The sequence below is a fragment of the Triticum aestivum genome, chromosome 2D, assembly GCF_018294505.1.
Source record: "Triticum aestivum cultivar Chinese Spring chromosome 2D, IWGSC CS RefSeq v2.1, whole genome shotgun sequence".
NCBI lineage: Eukaryota > Viridiplantae > Streptophyta > Magnoliopsida > Poales > Poaceae > Triticum > Triticum aestivum.
Window position 1 is genome coordinate 558,635,448 of NC_057799.1, and position 5,858 is coordinate 558,641,305.

Sequence of the window (5,858 nt, forward strand, 5' to 3'; positions counted from 1 at the left end):
CAACCAGCTATCTTTGCCCGCACAAAAGCGGGTCATAAGGGAGGTAAGAGCTGCCATTGTCTTCGGCTTATCTCGGCCGAGCTGGTGTGCCAGCCATTCGTCTCGGATGATGTGCCTAAACGCGGCTATGGCTTCGACGTCCGGGCAATCGACTATCTGATTCTTTTTAGTCAGAACTGGTTCCAGAATTGCCGGGCTGACTCCCCGGGCTGTTGGATCACATGGCTCAAGTCATCGACGTCTGGTGCCCGGACATAGGTGCCTTGAAAGTTGGCTTGAAAGGCGTCCTCGAGCTCCTCCCAGCTCCCTATGGAGTCTTCAGGGAGGCTGTTCAACCAATGTCGGGCTGGTCCTTTGAGCTTTAATGGCAGATATTTGATGGCGTGGAGGTCGTCTCCTCGTGCCATATGAATGTGGAGAAGAAAGTCCTCAATCCACACGGCCGGGTCCGTATTTCCATCGTATGGCTCGATATTTACGGGTTTAAACCCCTCGGGAATTGGTGTTGCATCACCTCATTAGTGAAGCACATTGGGTGAGCAGCACCCCTTACTCGGGCCACATCACGTCGAACCTCGGATTCCATCCTAGCTCAGTGTTGGTCCCGAACTCTATCTTTTCGTTCGAGCCATGCGTGGTATCTGTCTCTTCTTTCGGGAGGGTACCCTCTTGATCCATAAATGGACCTTGACTAACACGCTCTAGCGGTCAGGTCGTGTTGCAGATCGTATTGATATGATGGTTGTGCTGCCTCCTTACCTTTACGACGAGGAGGGGCTGGTTGGTGTTCGGCCTCGCTAGCCAGCCTATCCCTGGTGGTCAGGTTGGTCGCCTTGAGTTTGTCTGGGTGGTATGGGGTCGAAGGCCTCATCATCGAATTACGGCAACAGTTTGCGCTTGGGGTAGCTCTTTGTTTGTCGTTCATAGTCGTACCCTTCTTCAGCTTCTAGGACTTTGGTCCATCTGTGGTTGAGGGTGCCTTGTTCGGCTTTTATCTGTTGCTGCTTCTTCTTCAGGATTCGCGTGGTGGCTATGAGCTATTGCTTGAACCGCTCCTATTCCACTGGATCTTCTGGGACGATAAAATCTTTAGGTCCAAGGCTGACCTCCTCTTCGAAGAGGGGCATGTAATTGTTGTCTTCGGAATCGTTGGGGTCCTCGGGGGTATGTCGACCCTCATGCCCCTCTAAGCCATCAGATTGGTGTTCGGGGACGGGGTTGCCGAGGTCTTTCGCATTGTCCGGGGTTTCGCTGTCTGTGGTGCCCATGTTTCTTTTCCAGCTTCGTCTCCCCTTGGAGCGTCGGCGTTGCCTCCGGTGCTTGGGGGGCTCCTCCCCAGGTTTATTATCCCTTTTGGGGGTGCCGTCCCCATTGGCACCGTCGCCGTCGTCCTTGGGGGTGTCCACTGTGTAGATGTTGTAGGTGGATGTGGCCGTCAATCGGCCAGTGATGGGAGGGGTCCTGGCCTCACCGTCGTCATCCATGTCGTCAGCCTCCTCGGAGGAATAGTCCAGCATGTCGGTTAAGTTTTCGACAGTGGCTATTAAGTGGGTGGTGGGTGGGACGTAAAATTCCCCGTGGCCTGCCTCAAGGCTCTGTTGAGCGTGAGCCGAGGACTGGTCATCGACAATAGTCATCATCTGGATCCGGTCCAGCGCCTCGTTCAATAAGGCCGGGCTGGCCGGATCGGTGTATGAGGCCTCTTCGGAGTTGACCTCTATCGGGACGGTGGAGCGGGGCATGAGTCCGGCCAAGGCCGAACCCTGGTCTTCGGACACCATGCCAGTGTCGGGGCTCGAAGCCGAATCCATAGTGAGGAGGGCGAATCCGGCTGGTGTTGACTTCCCATCTTCGGACATCGAACTCCCCTGAAGGCTCGAGGCCGAATCCGCAGTAGGGAGGGAGGGTCCGGACAAGATTGACTCCTGGTCTTCGGACGTATGTAGTGCTTCTGAGCTCGAAGCCGGTAGCGCGGTAGGGGCTCATCCGGAGATCGGACCAGGAAGAGGCCCCGAAGTCAATGCTTCGGAGGCCGCGGTTGTTAGAGGTATTGCTGAGAAGCCAGTGAAGATCAGATCGCCCCGAGCGTCGGTGACATACTCGAGGTTACCAAACCTGATATGTTGCTCAGGGGCAAAATTGTTGACCTGGTTGAGATGAGCGGTCGAATCAGCGTGTAGGACAATGTTGCCGAATGCAAAAAGTTGCCCGGGGACGAAGATGTCCTTGGTGTTGATGCCGTCTCCGATGATCAGGCAAACCATCGACCCTTCGGCGATCCAACGGCGGAACTCTCAATGAAAGCACCAATGCCGGTGTCAAAACCGACGGATTTCGGGTAGGGGGTCCTGAACTGTGGATCTTGGATCGATGGGGAACAAGGGGCCCAGAACACGATATTTACCCAGGTTTGGGCCCTCTCTAAGAGGTAATACCCTACGTCCTGCTTGATTATATTCCTTGTGTATATGGGGGTTACAGATTTGATCTACCTCAAGATTAGAGGAACTAAACCCTAACTAGTAGGATGGTGATTGTTCTCCTAGCCTCTACGGACTAATCCCTTCGGTTTATATAGACACCAGGGGTACTAGGGTTTAAAGATAGTCAGATACATCACGGAAACGCCAGATCTTCCATCTTGACTTGGGGTACACACCAAGGCACAAAAAGTCTTCTATCCGGATACGGTGCGGCCCAACAGTCCGGCCCACGTGAGATGAGCCGGCACCCCGAGGACCCCCTAGTCCGGGACTCCCTCACCAAGCTCTAACAATGAGATGGCATTGGTGCTGCTCATCCCAAACTCTACACTACATGATGTTCCTCTTTCCCACCGTTGCACTGCACCAGCTTCATGTCCACTCTCCAACTCCTTCCTCTTGTCCTCACTCCTGCAAATAACATCGACGACTGCATGTCCTCTAAGAATGTTCTGCTCCGCAAGATAAGCCACGCACTCCCGCTCCCAGTGCCAGAACTTCCAACCACGCTATGAATCTTGCAAAAAAGAAATGAGAACCAATAAATATGAGTGTCAATCTCTGCAAAAAATCAATACATTTAGGGTACAATAAGAACCTCCACCACGGTTGAGGCATCTGTAGAACACCCAACTGTCATGGACATTGATGCGAGAGACATATTTCTTCATCGGTTGCCCACAGTTCAGACAACCAATCTGGGGGAGGGGTTCAAGGGGGCGCGGGGCGCGGGGCGCTGAGCAAAGCAATAGCAACTGAAAGATGATATGGCGCGCAAGCGAGAGGCATCGTCCGACAAGGACAACGATAGACGAGACTAATCTCAGCGATGGCGAGCTATGGGGATTTGGGAATTTCGGCAACAAGAAGGGAGAGATAGGGATTTGGCCGAATCGGGGGAGGGGTAGGGATTTTGTGCCCGAATGGAGGACGGGTGGGGATTTTGGGCCCGGATCAGAGGAGGGGTTAGGGATTTTGGGCCTGGACCGGAGGAGGGGTGGGTATTTTGGGCCCGAAACGGAGGAGGCGATGGGGATTTTGGGCCCGAATAGGAGGACGGGGTGGGGATTTTGCGCCCAGAGCGGAGGAGGGGGTGGGGATTTTGGGCCCGAATCGGACGAGGCAATGGGGATATTGGGCCCGAATCGGAGGAGGGGGTGATGTACTAAGGCGAATTTGCAAAGAAAAAACCATGCAAGTGGGCCACTAACACCTAGCTGCTATGTGGACAAATGGATCGGTCAAAAAGCACCACAATGGCAAAATACGTACGTGATACATTGCTAAAATCCAATACAGTGACCATTTGACTCCATGAGAACAAGTACAATTACCGTAACATGTCATTCTTTAAATACAGTGACCAAAATGATTATGACCAATGAGTTTAATGACCCATAGTGCATTTTACTCAATTTTTTATTCACGTTGCCAAGAATAGCTGGTTCCACAAGCAAGAAATTTTGGTTTAAAGGCTGGTTGATTTGCAAGGACCAATTGGCCGGACCATCAGAGCCACATACACTATTCTAGTATACGACTTGCATGGAACGTAACTTTTCTTTTTGTAAACGAGGACGGCATATATACTGCATCAATCTCGTGGCCTGACATTAGGATGTTGATGGCGATGGGTTGTATACTTCACTGCCCAAGTGTACAATGCCTTTCTCCCAAAATCAATCCAATAAGATGGTTCATAAGCTAAAAGAACAAAAAGACGGTCCATCATGTGAAGCGTGATCAAAATGTTGTGAGTCATTTTTTAGCTAATTTTGGTAGATATGAGAATCGCACTGCTTTGTGGATTCGATCGGGTCCAGGTGTTGTTTGAGGACTTTGTAGGCGAACTGACTGAGTAATAAATAAACCGGCTCTTTTCTTTCCTTGTAAAAAAGAAAAGACGCAAGTTGAAATGCATTTCTACTACACCTACTTTTGTGGGGTAGGGAAACCGTGATGGATGCATCTAGCCCGTAGGTATGCACGCAGGCAGGCATGACATAAGGCCAACTCCATCGTGCGACCCAATTCTATCCGCGCGCGTCCGTTTAGGGTAAAACGGACGAATCAGACGGCCAAGCATGCGAGCGTAAACGAACTTTTGTCCGTTTTCTGTCCGCTTTCGACCCATCCCCGGCCCAAGTTTGCGCCGCTTTTGGGGTGAAACGGACAACACGCGGACGCGCGGGCCGTCTGCGCGTGTCCTCTCCTGGTATGTCCGTCGGTGGCACAGGGGCGCCTTTTTCTATCCGCCCCTCCCTCCCTCCGGCCGCACACCCTCCACTCTTCTCCACTCTTCCTCACTCTTCCCCACTCTCCCCACTCTTCCCTCGCCGCCGCCGCCGCCGCTGCCATTACAGTTGTGCAACTCGGACGCGTGCCCGCCCAGCCCCTTCCCCTAGGCGCCCCCGAGCTACCCAACCACGACCACCTGATTTGCGCACCCGCCGGCCAGATTTGGGGCGGATCCGGTCGGTCTTGAGCTCGTCCGGCTGTGGGAGGCCGCGCCGCGCCATGGACTGGCCGGGCACCGAGCCGGAAGGCCCTGGCAGGGCCGCAAGGCCACATGCAGGCAGTGACTCCTCCTCTAGCCGCTCGGATCTACACCGTCGGTGGTCCGCCGGCAGATACACGAATGGCGGTCGGCCGGGCTCGGTGCTAGCCCAAAAGCTCGTCGGCGCACCGTTGCCACTCATTAAGTGCGACCACTGCCCAAAGAAGGTCGTGCGCCGCGTGTCTACAACGCTGGAACATTCCGGATGGGTGTTCATCAAGTGCTTAAACGATGGGGTATGTGCTCTTTTTAGCTTCGGTTTGTGCTCTAGATTTGACTAGTTGTGCTAACTTCAAATTTTATTGTGTAGCATGGATGCAAGTTTTGGTGTAGGGAAGAAGAGTACATCGATATATTGATAGAGCGCAATTTATTAGATGTTCGTGCACTTTTAGCTAGCATAGAGGCTGTAGATGAGACAAGTGCAGTTGTTGCTAGATTAGAGGCTAGACACGAGACTAGATGCGAGAAAGAAATCTCTACTTCTTTAGACTCGAAGAAGAAAGAAACACGCAAGATCGAGCCTCCTCCGCAGATAAACAATGAATGCATCGGGAAGGCACTAATCCAACTTACAGAAGCAGTTATAGAAGTTGGATATTTTCTAAAATGTATTCTTATGGTTTTTGTTTTCTTTGGTCTTACTTTTCTAGTCAAAATTTGATGATGTATTCCCATGTACCAAAAATGAATGATGAAAAAAAGTTAAGGGCTTGCACAGAAAAGAATACGCGGACAGGATGCGGTCGGGATGTGGCCGCGCGTTGGGCGCACGGCCACCGCATCCCAGAAACGGCCCGGACACGACCCCATTGCCC